This window comes from Camelus ferus, chromosome 4, assembly GCF_009834535.1.
Source record: "Camelus ferus isolate YT-003-E chromosome 4, BCGSAC_Cfer_1.0, whole genome shotgun sequence".
NCBI classification, from domain to species: domain Eukaryota; kingdom Metazoa; phylum Chordata; class Mammalia; order Artiodactyla; family Camelidae; genus Camelus; species Camelus ferus.
In genome coordinates this window covers 40,263,830-40,286,014 of record NC_045699.1, presented here as the reverse complement: position 1 = coordinate 40,286,014, position 22,185 = coordinate 40,263,830, and the positions used below count along the sequence as shown (strand labels likewise).

Below are 22,185 nucleotides of genomic sequence, written 5' to 3'. Positions count from 1 at the left end.
GTGGATGCTAAAAATCGCCTGGCACATTTTTCTCCTTACTAAGAATCTGGAGTTCTAGGTAGTGTCACCGCAACGACCAAGTCTCCACCAAAATCCTAGGCTGGAGTTTTCCCATTTATCCCAATAGTTCTCTGATGAATCAGTGTTGACTTTCATTTGAAAGTTGCTTCAGAGCTGGAGATGTAAGAGCTCGGAAAATGGGAAAGAATAGGAGGAAAATAAGAAAGCATTGGTTTTCTCCTTAATCACAGGTCAGAAGTAAATCTGACCACCCTCAACCCATTAAGCCTGGCTTGGGAGCTGAGGAAGGTTTGGGGCCAATGATGGGTAATGAGATTGATTTGACCATTGAAATACTAATTTCTTCCCTTACCTCGAGGATAGATATGAACCGACCACATCCAAAGAAATGCTTGAGAAAATCTGGCGAAAAGGGAAAATCTCACAAAGTTACAAACAATCTAAGAACTAGTGTGACCATCCTTCTGTTTGAACATCTATCCATCCGTCTGACATATGTGAAATATTTGCCTTGAGTCTTTTAAATTGCACCCAACTTTGCTGCTATCTTAAAATACAAGATGAACACGTGAAACACCCTCAGAATTCAAAATTCCGTAGCAAAAGCTAGAATCATTGATGCTGGTAAAATTCTTATTAGGTCTAAAGTCTTTCACAGTTTGCTTTCTCTTCAGGGCTGAGCAGCACTCTCATTTTCTGATGGTAGAGAGGTAACAGTGTGTCAGTGGTACTCTTTTTCTCAGACCTGCCTTTTCTGATTAGTTACTTCACTGATGAATGAATGCCACAAACATGTGCCAAGAGGTAAATTATCCCAGCGTTTGTTTTAGAGTCCTTCGAGGAGAATCACGTGTTCATCTGGTATTATTGAATTTAGAGGTAGATTTTCTTATTAACTGGTTAATCAACTCTGCAGTGTTATCATAGGCAAAACATTCCAGAAAGCATTCTTTCTCTATTGAAAGCTTTTTTTCCCCAGGTGTGGGCTCAAATGGGATGCAGTTACTAATCCAACAGAAACAAACTGTTCAAGGTTTGTGTGTGTGCACGTGTGCACAGTGTGTACGGGAGGGTGAGTGGGTGTATTTACTAGTAAACCTATCTTCAGAGTTAAAACCATATTCATTAGTAGCCAAAACAGTTGGCTGTTTTTTCATTGATGCTTCTTTGTCAATGAAAGCTCAGATGTTTTTAGGGAGCTTTGACACATTGCATCTCATGTTCTTCATCCTGGTTTCTGACACCTCAAACTCTGTTAAGTTTAATGAAGTATGGTCTAAAGTAATGTAAAATCGCTTTCAAATTGTCACTGTTGCTCTGTATTTTCCCTGAATTAAGGATTTTTAAGTGCCTTAGCACTTTTTATCTGTAATTAGAAGTAGAGATACTGGGACATTTGTTTCAGTTGACCATTTAGAATCTAGTTAGAAAATTATTTGCTCTTGTGTGTGAGTGTGTAAGAGTAAAAAGATGACTGGTTTTCAAGATTCTCTCTCTCTTTTTAAAGACACATTTGGTCTTCATTTAAATAGTGAAGATGGAGTAGTTGCAAAAGGGTTGAGGGTGATAGGAATAGCTTTGTATTTTAGGTGCCTCTGTTCTCTCCCTTCCTTCTATACTGAGAGCACAGAAGTGGCTGAATGATGGCATTCGTGGGAGACGTCCATGGTCAACAGTGGTGATTTTCCCCAAGGCCCCGAACTCCTCCCTCCCCCATTGTACCTCTGCTTTGTGTTCATGTGGATTGTCTTCCCTGCTGGGCTGTGTGGAGGCTTCACTTTGGGGTTTTATCATCATTTATTATTATCATCATGATCATCATGCTCTGGATCAGTCCATGTGCAGAACCCTAACAATGTTAGTAATTACTCCAAACAAGAAAGTCATTCTTTCTGAGGTCAAGTTCATTCTGGATGGGCTAGCATGAGACGGCAGCTGCCCTGCCTCTCCCTTACCTTCTCAGCTGCCTTGGGCAGATCACCAACGCTCTCAGTGTTTGTATTTCTTTTCTTAATTGAGGGCTCCGTTGGCTCCCAGTGATAATACAAAATTTAAATATATGAGTAACCTACCTTCAGAAGCAAAAAATTATATTTTGCTGTGTCCTGAATAGGTTACTTTCTTCACCAGAATTTTATTTTTTATGACTTTAGCTTATAACTTCCCAGTTAATAAGACACTACATCACATATAATGTTATGTCTCGTATATCAGCATAGGCTGTTCTATTTCCTAATCCCGGAGGTTTTCTTCAGATATAGTAGAAAGTAGCAGAACAAGAACCAGAAAGACACATATACCAGACTTGCAGAGAGGAAATCCATGTTCCAGAATGTGCGTGGTTTGCAGATGCGTCCTCACCCCCTTCCCGAGGGTAATACCAGATTTTAGGTTTTTATTATCTACTTTCAAAAGAAGGAATTGAATGAATGAATGAGTGGTCCTCCTTCCCGCAGATGCTGGCATCTGCATCCCTGCGTCTCCTCTCACATGCCACCATGAGAACAAGCATTGGTGGACAAGCACGTCCCTCACAGAAATCTTCAGTCAGAGTGGCAGAGAGATGAGGCAGAATTCATGCAATGTCTTTCAAATTGCTTGGTTTCTTTAACATTTTTTTTAAATGACAAGGTTAAAGGGTTGGAGAAGAATCTTCCCAAACAGTTAGGCGATGCTCCTGCTGGTGATTTCTTTACTCCCTCACTCAGAAAGAAAGGTCCGGGCTGGACCAGGCAGTCATGGCTCTGACTGTCCACGTCTGCGTCTAGCCCAGGGCTTTGCTTGCAGGGAAACCAGGAGCATGTCCTTTTGAATCATTCTCTCCGCTTGCCTATCTGCCGGGGACAAGTCATTGTCACTGTAGTTAGAGTGGCTCGTTTTTATTTCTTCACTTTGGCCAGAGATGACTCTTATTACTCTTAGCAAAAATGTGACCTGATGTCCTTCCTGAACCACCCCTCCCCCCATTTCATTGTTACGGAAACCCGCTTATGAGAGTTTTGCTACCCTGCTTCCAGGAGGGTGGGGTTTCTGCCACCAGAGGTTCATGTGAATGGCTGATAATGCCTCAGAGTCATTTCCACCTAGGAAACTTCGAGATGAGGACTCAATCCACAGCAGTGGTGTAGGCACTTGCTGCGTCTTTGTTTTATGGATTAAGTGAATGGTACAAGTTCAAAGCTCCCTCTGAATGAGACGCTGGGCCCAAAAGATAAAATGCCCACTAGTCTAGAATCCTAGGGCTTCAAGGATTTAACGTGGTCTGTTTCCCTTGAAGCAGGGTCCCCCGAGTGAAAGTCTCCCTGTGGCTCCCGGGTCCTCAGTGACTGTCTGCAGCCCTCCCAGGGCATGGCCACGAGCCTCTCTGAGCAGTGCTCTCTCCCGTGGAGTGAAGCCCTTAGGTGACTGTCTCTCCCAGCTCACGCTGAGCTCCTCAAAGGCAGTGCTGTGTTCATGTCTGTTTCCTTCAGCCCTCAGACAAAGGTGGTGCCAAAAAAAAAAAAATCTGCCTTTTGCATTCCAGGCGGACAGTATCAGAAATTGCAAGTTGTTACATCATAGTTTGGGCATTAAAAACAAAACAAACCCACCCAATAATGCAGACTGAACAGGCTTTTTTCCCCTTTTACAAGCATCCTGGCTGCTGGCATCAGCATCTCTACTGCTTGCTCCTTCAGCTGCAAACACAGCGAGCTCCCCTCCCTCAGCCCCAGGACTCCCGATGTCCCTTCAAGTCCAGGGCTTTGCACATGCTCTCCTCTCTGCCCTTCCCGCCTCTCTTTGTCTGGCCAAGTCTTTCTTGGCCTCCACTGGAATGGAAGCTCCACGAAGGCTAAGGACATGTCTACTTTTACACACGTTTGTAGCTCCAGTGCTGCCAAAAGCCTGTCCACTGAAGAACCAATTTCTGGGGCAAATGAATCCGATTTTTATGAGCCCATGCAGCTGATCTTAGGACCACGTTCTGGCCTGTCCTGAACTCGTCTCTGAGCTTGTCTCTCTCCAGTGTCCTCTGCTCTCCCTGTTGGATTGTGTTTTGCAGCACATCGATGCCTCTGTTTGTTCACGTTCTCCATCTGTTGGAACATCCTGACGCCCGTTTCCTCTGCACGCATACATAGCTGACTTCATTGATTCGTCTTGAATAAGTCGTCCAATACTGTAGCAGACTTTCTTTGACAGCCTGCCTCCCTTGTCCTCCCAGGGGTGAGGCACTGTCCTCAGTGTTCCCGTAACATTACCGTAGAACGTTCTTATTATTTATGCATCTCTCCCACTTCAGACATGGAGTACTTTGAGATTGGGATTCATCCTTTTGGGCTCAATAATTGTTAGCGAAGTGACATTAAAACCTTATGTGAAGATACCATAATGCCAAAGCTGCCTGAGAGCTTTTTCCTAGGGCTAAAATCTACAATCTTAGAGAATGATTGAGTTGTTCTTAACACAGTATATTTTTGCCTCTTTACCTTTGGGGTTGTGATAATGGGCAAAAAGGAACAGAGTCTGCATGACCGTGTTTTTCTTTTCCAAAGAAATGTTTGGCAATTGGGAGTACAGCTTCTGAGTTGCATGGTCATGGGCCTCAGAATCCACTGTAGGGAGCTCGGGATGGGTCATAGTCAGCCCTTGGGATGTGTTTGGTGAACTGCAAATGTCTCCGGCTCTGAAAGCTGGGTGGGTGGCAAGGACTCTTTTCAGGCTGAAACACCCGGCAGCTGTTTTGGAATCCCACAGGGCTCAAACAAACAAACAATAAATGGTGCTGTAGGGAGAATGGCTTGTTTATGAGCTAGAAGAGAAACCTAATAAATAATACCATCTTCAACAACGAAGTTTTAAAGGAATTGAGAAATCAGACAAAGAAGTAAGGCATATAGTGGCCGGGATGCCATGTTTGCTATTGCAAAACTAAGGGTAGAGAAGGTGGCTCATAACTAAGTCAGCTGGCCTTTCTAATACCACATCCAGAAGGTGGTAGATGGACCCGTGAAGTCCTCGTTAGCTCACAGAGACCCCAGGCCTCACCCACAGGGCAGGCCTCTGCCAGCATGGAGAAGAGGGAGGGGCAGAGGCCAGGAGTGTCACTCAGCTGACGTGCCTCGCTTGGAGAGAGGCAAGCGTGCCCCCTGTGTCACAGCACGGACACACAGCACGGGCGGGCACTACGTACTCTGGGCGCTCAAATGGGTGTGAATCGGTGCCAGGCTTTATTGAAGATACATCCTTTTATCCTAAGCAGTTGTCCAGCGTGTGTGCTGTCTGTAGCATTGCAGAGAGAGGGAAACTGAGGTTTACGGAGATGAAATAACGTCAAGATTGCTCAGGTGATGTGTGTCAGAGCTGGGAGCTGAAGTCAGGCTGCCTGCGTCCCCAGGAGAGCTGATAACCCCTATGTGTCCAGCTTCTCTATGGTAACATCAGGCCACATGCAGTGGGAGGTCCGGGGTCCTCATTTACCGGGGATTACAAAGCAGTAAATGATGTAGAAAGAGAGTTCTCTGTCTCGAAATCTCTCTTCCCGGCCACTCTGATTAATTCCTTTCTCTCTGGCTGGGATCCAACCAGCTCACACAACTGTCAGTGTTATCTCTACCAATATTTACACAAAGGGTCCTGCAATTAAAAAAAAGAGAGAGAAATATCAGGATTAGTACATCTGTTGGATGAAGTTTAAGGACTAGAGAGCTTTTCTGTTAAGTGGGTTTGAAATAGTTGCATGGAGAATATGTTTTTTTAAATGTCCTTTCATTTCCCTGGATGGGAGAAGTCAACAAACCGGAGATGATTTCAAATTTATTTTGCAAATTGAAACAATCAAAACATAACAGTGACCTTCGAACCGGTACTGGAGTGGCAAGAAAGAGCAAATAGAATCTGAAGAGCATACTCTGATTGTGGAGCATGTGGGACTCATTTTAGCTTTGCTGTTCTGCCTGGGTGGTGTCTCCAGCGTGGCTGCGTGTTTTAACTCGCTTCACCGCCGTCTGTTCAGACTTCCAGACCTGCTCTTGAGCTCGGTTTAATTCAGTTGGAAAAAAACACAGGAGGAGAAAGAAGAGGGCTATGAACATGATCTCTCCCATCTCCCCAAAAAGACACACACACACTTACCACGCCTCCAAGTTCTCTGTCTCAGGGAAGACAGTCCCTGATTCCCAGAACCTTCCGGGAGCTGGCGCGTGGGGCCCTTAAGGAGTGCATCTTCTATTTTCTGTGCAACTTGATGAACACTTCGCCTCACTCTCTCGGGGGCTAAGAGTAAGGTCTGTTCTGGGGAGCAAAGCGGGGATTGAAATTGTACCTTCGTGGCTAGTTGGCTGGATAACTTGGACAAGTTACTGGCCCTCTCTAAACCTGCTTCCTTGTTTGTAAAATCAGGGGACTGGGCTGGTTGATCTTTAAATTTCTGAACTCTAGAGGAACGGAGGACCCATCACAGAATGGTACAATAACAAAGTGAGGCCGTTCTGGGGTTTCCTAAGGTTATGGACAGCTGAGGAAGATTCTCTTAACCTCCATTCTCTCCTGCCTTAAAAAATAAACTTTTCATTTTGTTTTTTGTTTTGTTTTGGAGATAAGAAAATGCCTGGTTCCCTGTGATCTTGGGGCCTGAGATTCAACTCCGCTGGGCAACTCTAATATGGAGACAGTTTGGCCCCTTCCTGGCTTTGGCTGGTTCTGAGAACATCTCCCCTTCCCCCCAAAGCCTCTACTGCTTCATCGCTTAACAAGCAATCTTCGAATCCTAGGGCATCTCCAGACAAGATGGCCCTTCATTTCTCTCCCTCTTCTTTCTGTGGACACTTTTCAGCCTAATTTCCTACACGTCTGTTTTGGGAACTCTTCTTAATTATACTCCTAGGAGCCTGACATAGAAAAGGCCAAAGGGAACATTCCATCTCTGTCCCCCTGGCCGTCCCAGGGGCATCTTGGGTCTCGGAGGCTTGCTCCTTGGTGAGATGCCCAGAGGCCACTGACTGGGAACCGAGCCTCAGTGTGCAGCACCTGAGAGCGGTGTGCTTTGCTGTAAGGACCGAAGGATGTTCTTACTGTGTTCCAACTCATCTCTTTAAATGTGATTAAACATTCTTGGTTAGTATCGAAATAACGTGCTTATTCCATCTAAAGTTCTGTGAAGTAAAAGCCCTGAAGTGTCGACCTGATGGGAATATATTCAAAGGTAGCCTCACCCCGAATCCGGCTGAAGAAGGATGATTACAGAGTCACAGAACTTCCGAGCCCCAGAGGAGCCTCCAGCGCCCTCTAGGTCGGCCCAGACCTTTCCGCTGTGGTTTAGGTGACTGAAGTCCACAGAGGTGAAGCGACGTGCTCCAGGCAAGTGAGGAGGGCGGGAGGCATCTCGGTAGGGTTCTGCTTCACATTAATCTGGCAGCGATCTAAACGTGAGTCTCAGAGTGAGGTTCTGAGGTTTTACACTCCAGCTTGTCCGTAGTTAAGATGATAAACTGAGGAGACGTCTGAAAAGTACTGTCTTTATTGTTTAATTCATACTTTATAAGGGTTGGGGAATTTTTTTTTTATCTCTGTGGTTTTCAAATAACTTTCTCTCTCAATTTTTTTAAAAGAAGAATTTCACAACTAGGGGAAAAGTTGAAAGAATAGCACAGTGAATGCTCACATACCTGCTGCCAGCTGTTCATATTTTGTGATACTTTCCCTCCTTCCCTCTTACTCTACCGTTTTTACACACAGGTGTCCATACACACGCACGCACACGTGCACACACACACACACACACACACAAACTTGCTTTTTCTTTGTGTAAGTAAACATCAGCTGTAGGCATCCTGACATCACCCTTAAATACTTGAACCAGTGTCTGCTCAGGACTGGCGCGTTCTCCTCCATCACCACGCTACCATTAGCATGTCCAGGGAAGTTCACTCCATAGCTTTAATATTATACAATATAAAATACATATTCAGCGTCTCCGTGTGTTTCCAATATGTCCTCTAGAGCTTCTCTTTTTTAATCCAGGAAGGAATCAAACATTACATTTGGCAGTCATCCTTACTCTCCTTTAAATGACATCCCCCTACCTTTTAACTTTTGTCTCTGGTGATGCTGGCATTTTAAAGGATCTAGGCCGGTTGTCTTATAGAATGTCCTACAATTAGGATTATTTGTTTTTTAGTTTTCTCCTTAGAGTTAAACATCTTGGCAAGAATAACGGAGAGGAACCCTCATACACTGCGGGGAGGAGTGTGAGATGGTGCAGCCGCTTTGGAGAGGAGTCAAGCAGCTAGCTCCTCCAAAGGTTAAAACAGTTCCGTGTGACCTGACAATTCCTCCTTAGGTGTACACCCAGGAGAGCTGAAAACATACGTCCACACAAAAACCTGTAAATACATGCTCATAACAGCATTATTCATAATAGGAAAAAAAGGGAGACAACACAAATGTTCAACACAAATGAATGGGTTAATGAAATGTGGCATATCTAGATAATGGAATATTATGTGGAAATAAAAAGGAATGAAGTATTGATACATTCTACAACATGAGTGAAAACAATTATGCTAAATGCAAGGAGCCAGTCACAAAAGGCCAAATGTTATAGGATTCCATTCATATGAAATTTCCAGATTAGGCCGATCAGTGAAGAGAGAGGAGGTTGGTGGTTGTCCAGGGCTGGAGGAATTGTGGGAAATGGAGAGTGACTGCTAATGGGCACGTGGTTTCTTTTGGGGGTGATTAAAATATTCTAAAAATTATAGTGACAGTTGCACAGTTCTGTGACTATACTAAAAAAACAAACAAAATGAATTGTGCACTTTAAGTTGTAAATGGTATGCGAATGGTATGTTAATTGTATCTCAATAACACTTATTAGAAAATAAAGAATGTATGTGGTGATGTGTCCTCCTCATAGGGCATTTTAAGAGCCACTCAATGCCGGTTTGTCCTGCTAGTGTTGATGCTAACTTTTGAGCACTTGAATAGCGTGGTTCCTGTCCGATCTCGCTGTTGTAAAGGGACTTCTCCCTTTGAAATTAATAAATAAGCTGAAGGGTGACATTTGCCTGTTCTCCACCCATTAGCATCCACGTAGTTGGGTGCAAAATGATGATTTTTTTTTAATGGCCATATTTCTTACATTTATTAACTGGTAATTTTCTGTAGAGAAAGTATTCCTTTCCCCTCTTTTTAAAAATTCATTAAGCTTCAAAAATTTAAACAGAATTATCATATGAGCCAGCACTTCCACTTGTGGGTCTGTACCCAAAAGAACTGGAAGCAGGGACTTGCATCCTTGTACACCCAGGCTAATGGCAGCATTTTTCACAATAGCCAAAAGGCGGAGCAACATGCATGTCCATCCACAGATGAGTGGATGAACAAAATCTGATATATACATATAATGGAATATTAGGCAACCTTAAAAAGGAATGGAGTTCGGACACAAGCTACAACATAGATGAACCTTGAAGACATTATACTGAGTAAAACAAACTGGCACAAAAAGTCAAATATTGTGTGATTCCCCGTAAATGAGATATCTGGAAGTCAGGTTCATAGATACAGAAAATCAAACGGTACTTGCTGGGGGTGGGGGAAGTTAGGAATGAGGCATTATTGTTTAATAGGTACAGAGTTTTGGTCTACAGAGATGAAAAAGTCCTGGAGGTGGGTGACGGTGATGGTTGCACAATGGTGTGAATGTACTTAATGCCACTGAACTGTACACTATTTTCTGTTACGTATATTTTACTGCCAAAAACCCATCATTAGATTCTCATTTACTCCCCTTAATTTTGATATATTATCATAATTATTCTTTTTGATGCTGGAAATTGGCCACCAGGACCCCCTTCAAGCTACGTCTGTCCCTCATTTGAGTATTCCTCACTCTTCCTAGAACGAGATGTTTCAGGCTTATGTTTACTTCCCCGCCCCAGTCTTGGACAGCCGTTTCTCCAAGGCCGGGTTCAACTTACAGAAACCAAGGTCAGGATGCGAGGCGAGCTTCTTACTGCTTGGCTGTTACACACTTCTCACTCATTAGCGGACAGAGCCAGAAAAACATGAACATACACTCACACATACGTCTATGTACGCACATACCCGATACATCTACACGCACGGGCTCATATACACACACGTACAAGGACATTCAGACATGTTCATCCTTAGTCTCTCAGTCCAGCACCACATTTTCCCCCACCTCCCCTTTGTTGGTATTGGTCCCCCTTCTCCCGTAGTGACAGCTCTGGTTCCCAAGAATACCAACATGTTTACTCTTTTGCTCTCTCCTTCAGTAAACAAAATAGTTTCAGATTTATCACCAATGCCACAAATCATCAGAAGAACTAAAGAAGAAAAGTCACATCTTCTGATAGCTTGCAGTGCTAAATGCATTTTCTGGACTTATTTTCCTTCCTTTCTTACTGAGTGGGCAGGGTGAGATGGAGGTCACGGTCATGTTGGTAGAAAGCAATGGAGATTCAAAAGGAGAAAGCAGGGAGGGGTCGTGAGAGAGCCGGGGATGGAGGGGAGAGAAAGGGAGGAAGAGAAAGAGAGCTTATCAGCGTTTAGAACTTTCACATGACTCGGTCCGCTCAGTAAGAGTAAGGTCTGTTAGAGGTAAGAACTGGAAAGAGAAGAGCCAAATGAAGAATTTAAGAAAAGAAAAGAAAAAGAATCTAGTTTTCTGGCCTTTGGAGTAAATACTTTGTATATTTACTTAACCAAGGAATAGTACATAAGGTTAGACTCATGGAAAACAGAGGGAAGTACAGCTGTTTTTTGTGAATTCCGATAAGATTTTATCCTGTGTGGGGAGTTGGGTTGCTGCGTTTGGCTTTGATGGTGACATTTTCTCAGACGTGGCATTTGATCTGGTACACACGCTCTACTTGGTGGTTCTTGAAATGAGGAATTGATTTATTTTTAAAAGGTTCTCCTGCCTTTGGAAGAGAACCAAGTGTCTCTTTCAAGTTGGGGAAATAATTTGCTAACCTCTTTCTCACCCCAGCGAGCCGTTCCGCCTTTTTGAGTAGGAGTTGGGGAAGCTTACTGAAACAACGGATTCTTTTTCTTCGTTACTGAACTCTTTCCCTGCTATGAAGTATTCTGGTTTCTGAGAGGTGGTGGGATGGAAGTGGAGACACTCCAGACAGGTGTCCCAAGACCTATGTTTTAGTTACGGCCTGAGACTTACTGGGCTTGTGACTGTAGATACCTCATGACTCTGAACTTCAACTCTTCAGCAACTATGAAATGGGGATAAAATCTGCTTTGGGTTTTTTGTTTTTTTGTTTTGTTTGTTTTTAGTTTAGTTTTGTTTGTTTTTTCCGTTTCAAATTTGTGCCTTACACACTTGCCAAAAAATTTCAGGTGACATGAGCAAAATGACACATTTCTAACCACTCTCATAGTGTCAGGATAAATGACTAAGAGTCGTGGGATGAGAGGAGGAAATTAATGACACCAGAAACCTATACAAAGGGGAGTTGCTGCAGATGAGCGCAAAATATGTTTCCAGCTGTTGGCTGTCCTATCTGGTAGCCACTAGCCCCATGTGGCTATTGAGTCCTTGAAATGCAGCCAGTTTGATTCAGGATGTGCTGTAAGTGTAAAATATATGTTAGATTTCAAAGATAGTATAGATGTAAAAAAATTATGGAGATATTTTAATTTCTTATATCATTGATTCCATTGAAATGATGTTTTGGGTATATTGAGTTTTAAAATATTTTACAAAAATGAATTTCTCTTTTGATATTTTTAATGGCCCCTAGAAAATGTTAAATTTTGTAAGAGACATTAAAATTACACATATCCTAAACATCTCATTATGTTTCTGGCAGATAGGGCTCTTTCCATCGGAGCCCCCCGCCGCCCGCCGCCGAAGATGTTGTTTTTCTAGCTTGCCATACATTCACATATTTATATAGAGCTGTTTTATATAAGGTAAGTTTTTATATAAAAATAGTTTTACATAAAAATAAGGCAAGAGTGGTGGTGCCTGGCTACAGCCGAGATTCTTTTTCCCTGTTGGAAAACCAAGTCTCAGTTTGTGTCCCTCTTTGTCATGTGTGGGAATTTCTTTTTTCTTTTCTTCTTTTCTTTTCTTTTCTTTTTTTAGTTTTATTTTATTGAGTTATAGTCAGTTTACGATATTGTGTCAATTTCCAGTGTAGAGCACAATTTTTCAGTTATACATGAACATACATATATTCATTGTCGCATTCTTTTTCGCCGTGAGCTGCCATGAGCTCTTGTATATGTTTCCCTGTGCTGTACTTGCGTGGGAATTTCTGATAAGCAAACGGCACATGACTCAAAAATCTGCTAATGTGTTCCTCAATGGTTCATTCATTCATTCACACATCCACTTATTCATTTCACAAGTTTTATTCAGACACTGTGCTGTATCCTCAGAAGTACTGAGATGAATTACGACTCAGTCCTGCCTTTGAGAATACCCAGTCATCAGGGAGATGGAAGGGGAGCAGAGTCAGCCACCTAGACGCATAATTTACAACCTGGCACTGCGAGCCCTGGTCTGGGGCTCTGTGGGAAATGTAACGGGAAAGGGAGGAACGTGACCAAGACTTGGCTTGGCTTTGGGGTAATTCATACTTTTATTATTCATATTGTTATTCAAAGAAGCTTGCCAAGTTTATTTAAGGAGTTTGAAAGATAACAAATAGAACCATTAAAATAGTTCTTATTCAGCCCATACTTTCAAAAGATCCTTATTATAAATACATATTCTTTATTCATCTGGCTGAGTCTACTTACGCTCTCAAATTCTGTCTGTCTGCTAAGGTGTATCCTTGGCCAGACTTCTGTTCTGTAAAAGCAGACATGGGTTATTCAGTGATGGCCAGTTTATCAGAAACCTGCTTATCAGGGAGAGGCTCCCACTTGTGATTCCCCTCTTTGGCTCTGTCCCGCTAAATCTGCATCGCCCCGGGCGAGGGTGAGTATAGATGGTGGTAGACTTTCTTGGAGGCGACCCAGTGGGTGAGTTTCAGGTAGACCAGACTGCCTGAGCTCCACAGCCTGCCAGCAGCATGGCTCTTCCCCCAACAGCGGGCACAGTCCGTTGGACTGAATGTGGGCTTGTTTTCCATTTTAAAACAAGTTGGGGAGATCACACTTCCGCAGGCTGTTTCCTTCGGTTAGGAACAAGCTGCAGGCTTGGTCATGGTACTGCGTCTTCTCAGGAGCTTTTTTCCTCTTCAAACATTTCTGGCTTTCGGCCTTCAGAAAAGAGCTCTGTGTGGTCTTGACAAGGGTGCCCTGCAGGCTGAAGGCCTACGGGAAGGAAGCAAGTTCCCTGTGAAAGCAGGCAGACCTCAGAAACGAAGATCTGCTTTGTGTAGTCTCAAGTAAATGATCAGATATTTAAGGCCTTAAAAAAATGACAGTGTTTATAAGGCCCCTTGAAAAGAATTTCTGATGGAAGGTGGTAAAAAAGACTTGTTTCTATTACCCATAACTTAAGTTGGCTGTGATGGGAATTGTTTAAATTCTCAATTCTTAGATAGAAACTTAAGGAAAGTGGGTGATGAAGCCTGATGGAATGGGTTATCTGGGGCCTGACTCAGCAGAGGGGTGAGAGCAGAGGTGACTTCTTTTGCTTGATTTTCTACACCCTCTGTCCGTTGCCTTCTGCACTGGAATCCCAGTGTTCTGGCCTGTGTGGGATGTAAATACCTTTGTGCACTTAGCCAAATTAGATACTTGCTTTGTTTTCCTAGAACATTTTTAGAAATCAATGCGAGCACATAGCTCATGCCCAGAGGAATGAGGAAATGGGGAGGGACATTAACATCACTTACTTCCCAAAGTCAGTTGTCATTTAGCAAGTTCCTCTATATTTTGGGATGGGGACAGGACGGAAATGGCTGTGGCTATAAAAGGGCAACACGGGGGATCCTTGTGATGCTGGAAGTGCTCTGTATTGACTGTAGCAGTGTTGCTATCCTGGTTGGAGGAAACTGGGCCAAGGGTGCGCAGGACCTCTTTGTATTATTTATGTTTTTTACAGCTGCACGTGAATCTACAATTATATCAAAAGTAAAAGTTTGAATTAAAAATGGTTATATATCCTTTGCCTCCCTAGGTTCACTCTCCAAAATTCATCTTAATGAAATAGAGATGTGCACAAAGATCACAGATCCTAAATATTTAACAGGAGAAAGATTAAATTATGGCAAATGCATGTGTTTAAATACTATAGAGTCAGCAAGAATTGTATTCCAGAATGTTCATTATTTTCTTATTTTTTTTAAATGTAGGTATATGACATGTAGACCTTTTTGTATGCATATCTTGCTTTACAGTAGACTAAAAACATTCAAAAATTTTCAGTCTGCTTAATAACATGATAAGATGTACACAGGCTAAATGGAAAAAACACATTCAGTTCTTTGCAATACAGTCATGAGCTTGTTTGAAAAAAAAAAAAGTAATATACAAATTATAAAATACTGAAAGAAGTTTACCAAAATGTTAACATTGGAGATCTCTGGTGATGGTCAAGTTTTTATATTAATTATTCGTGTATTTTTCAGAATTTCATAATGAACTTTTATAATTATGAAAAGTGGAATAAGGCTTTGCAGTCAGGGGAAAATACAAATGCTATTTAACAGAGCTGTGGTTTGATAGGGATGCTTAAGTGTGGCAAGGCTAAAAGGGCTTGGGAACAACCACATGGCTAAATGGCCTACCCTTTCCTTAATACCACCCTAGGTTTCCCATATGTATGGGCAGTGTCTCACACAGTAGCATTTTGCTTATAATTCTCTCCAATCTAGAACAGACTTGACATTTGCTCCCCTCACATCAGGCCAAAGTGCCAGAAAATTCTGCTCCTGTAGTTCCTCACAGCTGTGAGCATTTCTCTACCAGTTGGTGCATTTGTGTGTGTGTTATCCAGTGTCCTGGATACTTGTACGACCAGGAAGCGTGATAGATTGGGGAGGAGGGTGGAGGTGAAGGAATGAGAGGGCAGATACCCACTCATGGCCTGTGGTCTGTCCTTCATCACGTGATCCTCGGAACTGCACCACACAAAGCCTGGAGGGCCAAAAAGCCCATCAGTGCCTCTGACGTCGGTGATTATGTGGTAGGAAGAGCTGAGCTCCTGGTACCCTCAATGTGGGGAGACCTGCAGGCTTTGAGACCAAGATCAAGGCTCATTGATATTCCATGGACAGATGACTGGATAAAGAAGCTGTGATATACTTATACAATGGAATACTACTCAGCCATAAAAAGAATAAAATAATTCCATTTGCAGCAACACGGATGGATCTGGAGATCGTCATTTTAAGTGAAGTAAGCCAGAAAGAGAAAGAAAAAGACCATATGATATCAGTTATACGTGGAATCTAAAAAAAGAAAAAAGAAGACCCAAATTAACTTATTTACCAAAGAGAAACAGACCCACAGACATAGAAAAGAAACTCATGGCTTCAGGGGTTGGGGGGAAGATATGTGTGTATATGTATGACTGAAACATTATGCTATACACCAGGAACTGACACATTATAAACTGACTATACTGCAAAAAAAAAAAATTTAAAAAGACTCCTTGATATTATGGTATGCCCTCAGAGCTACAAACGACCGATCAAAACCACTATTCTAAAGAGGTGTGACTGTGTTCTGCGCTCACTGTGTGCCAGGCATTGTGCCGAGCCCTTCCATGCTTATTAAGTCACATGATCCCCACGATGCTGTGGGGAGCTGGGTCCCACGAGTCAGCCATTCACGGACTATACTGTACATTGACTTCCTACCACGGACCCAGCCCTGTTCAAAGTGTGTTGTTAAATTAGTGAATAAAACACACCCACATCCTTGCCCTGGTGCCGCTGGTTTTCAGTTGTGCTAATACATAGATGAGAAACTGAGAAACAAAGAGGTTAAGTAATTTGCCTTGACAAATAAATGGCAGTGCCTAGATTTGACCCTAGGTGGCCCAGCTTCAGAGGCTGAGGCCGCGGTCACCGTCGCAGGAGCATTTCCAGGTACAGCAATCCAAGTTTCAATGCTCAGATGGGGTGGTACTGGCTCCCATGCTCCTTTATGTTACTTTGTGTTGCCAAATGAGAATTACACCTGGTAGCTGTGTGTTTTACAGATCACAAATACATGCGTATGTTGGAGTGTAGATACATTTATGTTTGATCAGTTTAATTCATCCAGTATTTATTGAGCATCTATTACATGTCAGGCACATGGTTCCTGTGCTCAAGAAGTTCACAGTTCAGTGGAGAAAGCAAGCCAGTCAGTAGTTATTAGGTAGCTGTGAAATGTATGGTAGAGCTAAGTAAGTTCAGGGTGCAAGGGAGGCAGACCAGAGGCACGCAGACTCAGCCCTGGGAGGCCTGCAGCTCAGGTGTGTGACGTGTATGTGTTATAGGTAAATAAATGGGCTCAGAGAGACTCCTGCCCAGGGTCACACTGCTAGGAGGTGGAGGAGCTACGGTTTGAAACCAGGGTTTCTGGCTGCTGGTCCAGCGTGGCCTTTGTGTCACAGATGGGCAATTTCTGAGTGTCCACATCAGGCCCCAGTTAGCTTCTGAACCAACAAGGAGCCGAAGTGTACATCAGATCCAGGTCTTTCTTCCCTCCACCTCTTAGATTCTAAGCCTTCTGGAAGGAGCTGGAATTCGAGACAAGGCCAGGAGGCTTTATCATTCTTGCCAGCCTCATTCCATGGCACCCTAGGTGGAGAGCTCTTCTCAGGTTCACGGGAAAGAACAAATAGTCCGTTAAAGGCATCTGCCATGGAAGGGGAAATAAGCAGAGGATACAAATTCCAATTTAGAGAAACGAGTGCCATTTGAAGAGAGCCATTACCTCTGGAGAGAACGTGAAGAATATAAAGTAGAGGGCTGCCTCGGAGGCTGTGATGTGATATCGAAGACCCAAAGCAAATACCATACAATGTTATGATTTGACAAAACAGGGCAGCAGATATGAAAACATTTTTTATATTATTCTTTATACCTTTCTGTTTGCTCCTAATATTCCATTAAAAACACAAAAGAAAAAAACCCCACAAAGCATACCATGAGTGGGGCATAAAATGTGGATTAATTGCAATCCACTAGTAAGGACTTCACTGATGTTCCATAACCTTGACCATTCCTGAACAGGTTGATTTCTTTCTCTAAGGTCTAGTTCAAATGTCACTTCCTCCATGAAAACACCTCTGATTCCCCATCGTGGCTGGGAGAATGTGCCCATGAATTCCTGCCGTACAAATGAGTACCTCTTTTTTTTGGCAGATCCGGGTCACGTCTCTACCACTTGGCTGTCTGCTCTGTGCTCCTGGCAGCCTGCAGCCCTGGGTGTTGCTCAGAGAGCTCCTCTCCATCACAGTTTGCTAAATGGGAAAACAAGCCTCTGATGCCAGGGGTGAAGCCAGTTGTCCAGCAGTTTTAGCTCAGAGAGCTTCAATTCTTTTCCTTCCTTGAATGGGTCATGGTGGCTGAATGTTGTCAATATCAAATGTGAAACCACGGGAGGAAAAATGTATGGATCACACCCTGCTGGCATCAGCAGCGAGATCGCAGGAACTGATGTGCTTTCTGATGGGCTTGATGCCCTTTCCGATGGGAGTGCCCCTCCCCTTCTGTCCCGGCCATTCCTGTTCCCAGGCCACAGCAAGGGCTTAGGAACATCTCAGGAGTTTACACTGTATTTAAACATTTATGGATTTGAGCTGTGAATAAGCAGGGCATTCTAGGGCGAAGCTCTTCTCGAAGCGACTTAGTAGCAAGTACTTAAAGAACCCCTACGTTACGTTCTGTGAGAACTTGACTTCTGTAGCTGTGCCTTTGGGTGAATCAATCAAGGGGAAAGTAACCCAGCCAGGGTTCATACTTTGACCATGCTGGCAGATGACACAAAATCTTCCTAAAAGTCAACTCTCTCAAAAATAGTACTTTTCCACTATCATGATTAGAAATGTCATTATTTGCCAAAGGAAGGAAAAACAGTAAATTCCTTCCCTGTTTACTCATCTTCAGAGGGTACAATAAAAAATTCCAAGAACAATGCAGATATGCTACCTCCCCCAGAGCATTTCCTAAAGTAGAGGGGGTCGTGGACAGCACTCCCACCTGCCTTGAGTCCAGTCTTGCAGAGCCAGTCCAGGGTCTCCTTGGTGTCATGCATCTTCCCCATTCTTTTCATGAAATGTTATCCTTTCTGGGAAGAAGGCCAACTGATCAAAGAATATGACTTTTAATTGTTTAATAGAGAAAGTAGCCTTTCTTTTGTGTTTGGCTAAGTCATTTCAGCACAACTTGTTTTTAAAGAAATAGAGCCTTAAGTATGGTTGACATTCCTTGGATATACTTTCCCTTTCCCATTTGCTTCCTTTTTTCAAACTACGACCTGTAGTGGATTTCTCAGAGTCCCTAAAGATGTGGAGCATCCTGGTTTCTTATTTATTATGAAATATTCTAAGCATGTAGCAAACTGTAGAGAATAAAAGAAATATCTTTGTGCCCACTTTGTCACAACCTGTTGGCCATGTTTGCTACATAGTCAGGGAAAATAACATTAGCTGCTATAACAAACAACCCCCGAATCTCGGTGCTTCAACACAATAGAAGTTTATTTCTTGTTCACGTAATATTCATGTGCCCTGTTAGGCAACTTTCCTCCAAGCAGCGACGCAGGAATCCAGGCTCTGTTCTTACTGTGCTTCTGCCGTCTTCAGCATGGTATCTCCAAGTCACCATGGCACAGAGGGCTAACTCGTTAGCTAAGAGGATGTTTGCTCGCAACAGCTCTAGACCACGGTGGGTGAGAAGAACTTGTTCTTGGCTAATTAGCTACTACTGTCACGTTTCAGGGTGTTTTTTGGGAAACAGCTTTTTCTCTCTAAGGCAGCCTACTTGCTGTGTAGCAGCCTGAGATCTTCCATAGTTCTTCCTTAGATCAAACCTAAGTCTCTTCTGAGTCTGAGTCCCATTTCCTTGTATGTGAACTTCATTATTCTGTGTGTGAAGTGTTCTTCTGGTTTTGTTCATTCGAAAGGCGATGGTGAGCCGGCAGCCATGCTGAGCTCTGTGGTTGCCCAGAGGTGACGGAGGTGTATCCTGCTCTCAAAGAGACTTCTCCTCATCTCCTAGGGAAGGCAATGCCCGTTTTCAGTCTCCTGAATTTCTGTGCTATTAGGTACTTCTTGTGCTATTTCTGTGCTATACCAAAACAGATATTTTGTTTGGTGTAATATAGCCATTTCAGGATGTTAGAAAATCTGAAATCTGAATCATTTCACCAGGAAGTTGGATGCTACGTGAAGGAATAGATGCTTTTGTTTCTAAAGCATCCTGGCCACATCCCTTCCCTGCTTAAACCCTCTAAGCTAAATTATTGTTGAAATTCCCATTTCTTCGCCATGTGCATTTCTACCAAACCAATTTAATCCTCAAAGATTCAAGCTACAGGGCCCCACGTGGCTCTGCTCCTGCAAGGATTTTAAGGGGTTCAGGGGACATGCCCACCAGGAGCCTGCACTCTGCTTCTAGATCATCTCTGGGTACCCAGACCCCAGAATCCCCTGCCCAGCAGCAGTGAGTGGCTCCAGGCCCCGTGTGGCTTTTCTCCAGGTGCCTCTAATGGACAAAGGAAGCAACACAATCCTAGGCCATAGGGGTTGTGCGGGGACTAGAGAGAGTATGCCATGTCCCCTTTAATTCTGTAGCCCAGATGCTCTGCTTGTCTGAGTCTGATCCTGGCCTGGGGATGATGCTAGGGAAGGAATGAGGAGGAATCCTGAGAGTCAAAGAGGTGGGCAAAGAGGAAAGTAAATCCCCAAGCTCAGTTCTCAGCCCTTCCACTGAAGCCAAACTGCTCCCCATCCCAAATCTGGCAGATTACCTCCACTCTCTCCCCTCATTTACTGAGGAACCAGTGCCATTATCCTAGGATCTGAGCTACAGGTCCCGGATACATTGTAGATTATGCAAAACAACCTACAATAAAAATACTTAATAAAAATTAATTTTAAAATATTTAATAAAAATGCTTAAGTGTGGGTATTGTCAGTTTGCTTTAATATTGCAAGAACTGTCATCCACCTCAGCCTTTTCAAATGTAACCAATGTCTTAATGAGAGCAAAGTGTTTCTGCTTACCTTTATTATTTTTTATTGAAATATAGTTGATTTACAATGTTGTGTTAGTTTCTGGTATACAGCAAAGTGATTCAGTTATACACACACACACACATTCTTTTTCAGATTCTTTTCCATTATAGTTATTATAAGATACTGAATATAGTTCCCTGTGCTATATAGTAGGACGTTGTTGTTTATCTATTTTATATAAAATAGTGTGTACCTGTTAGTCCCAAGATCCTAACTTAATCCCCCCTTTCCCCTTTGATAACCATAAGGTTGTTTTCTATGTCTGTGAGTCTCTTTTGTTGTAAATATATTCATTTGTATCATTTTTTTAGATTCCACATGTAAGTGATAACATATATTTGTCTTTCTTTATCTGATTTACTTCATTTAGTATGATAATCTCTAGGCTCATCCATGTTGCTGCAAATTGGATTACTTCATTCTTGTTTATGGCTGAGTAGTATTCCGTTATGTATATAAACCACATCTCCTTTATCCATTCATCTTTCAATGGACACTTAGGTTGCTTCCATGTCTTGGCTACTGTAAATAGTTTTGTTTATCTTTATAAAAAAACAAACCTGACTATAGATGTGAGTGATTATCAGGTGAGCAAATTCTCTTGCATAGCTACACTGGAGAAGAGCATTTATATTAATATTTCATCTTCTAGATCAGACTCTATTCTCATGTCATTTTTTCATGGTTATAACATGACCTTCCATTACTCAGTGATGGTGAACAAAGAAAGTGAGTTGTCCCTCCCTTGCTTCTGGGCTTTGATCAATACCAACAGCTCTTTAGGTAAATGACACTCCTACCTTTTTGGAATACAGAAGCCGTTCTCAAACTTGGGTGTGTTTCAGAATCATCTGGAGGAATGATTAAACATAGATTTCTGGATCCTACCCTCAGGTTCCGTTTCTGCAGATTGGGGTGGGGCAGGAGAATTTGATTTTTTAACAAGTTCCCAGGTGATACAGATGCTGGTGGTATGAAGCACACCTGGAGGGCTGCAGGCATACCTCAGAGAGATTGCCAGTTTGGTTCCAGACTACTGCAGTAAAGCAAATATCACAGTAAAATGAGTCACATGAATTTTTTGATTTCCCAGTGCATATGAAAGTTATGTTTGCACTGTACTCTTAAGTGTGCAATAGCATTATGTCTAAAATAATGTACATACCTTAATTTAAAAATAGTTTATGGCCAAAAAAGTGCTAAGCATCATCTGATCCTTCAGTCAGTCATCTTTTTCTTGGTGGAGGATACTGCCTTGATGTTGATGGCTGCTGACTGGTCAGGGTGGTGGTTGCTGAAGATTGGGATGGCTATGGTCATTTCTCAAAAAAGGACAACATTGAAATTTGCCACATCAATTTGATTCCTTTCATGAGTGATGTCTCTGTAGCATACAATGCTGTTTGAGAGACTTTTACCCACCGTAGAACTTCTTTCAAAATTGGAATCAATTCTCTCAACCCTGCCACTACTTTATCAACTAAATTTATGGTAAATTCTAAATCCTTTGTTGTTATTTCAACAATCTTTACAGCATCCTTACCAGATGTAGAGTCCATCTCAAGAAACCACTTTCTTTCTTCATGTATAAGAAGCAACTCCTCATCCATCCAAGTTTCATCATGAGATTGCAGCAATTCAGTCACATCTTCAGGCTCCACTTTTAATTCTAACTCTTGCTATTTCCACCACATCTGTGGTTCCTTCTTCCATTGAAGTCTTGAATCCCTCAAAGCCATCCATAAGAGTTGGATTCAATTTCTTCCAAACTCCTATTAATGTTGATATTTTGACCTCTTCCGTGAATCATGGATGTTCTTAATGACGTCTAGAATAATGAATCCTTTCCAGAAAGTTTTCAACTGACTTTGCCCAGAGGCATCAGAGGAATCACTGGCAGCTATAGCTTTATTAAATGTATTTCTTAAATAAGAAGAGTTGAAAGTTGAACTCCTTGATCCACGGGCTGCAGAGTGGATGTTGTGTTGGAAGGCATGCAAACAACA

At 42.6% G+C, this 22,185-nt stretch overlaps 1 protein-coding gene and 1 long non-coding RNA gene across 2 annotated transcripts in view; both read left to right on the top strand.

Moving 5' to 3' along the window:
* GNA14 (G protein subunit alpha 14) overlaps positions 1–22,185 on the top strand; it is a 153,941-nt gene that overhangs the window by 99,922 nt on the left and 31,834 nt on the right. The window lies entirely within an intron of this gene.
* On the top strand, positions 10,292–21,720 carry LOC116663170. Its single transcript, XR_004319293.1, has 3 exons — positions 10,292–10,303; positions 20,150–20,153; positions 21,556–21,720. It is a non-coding gene; the product is annotated as an uncharacterized LOC116663170 (long non-coding RNA).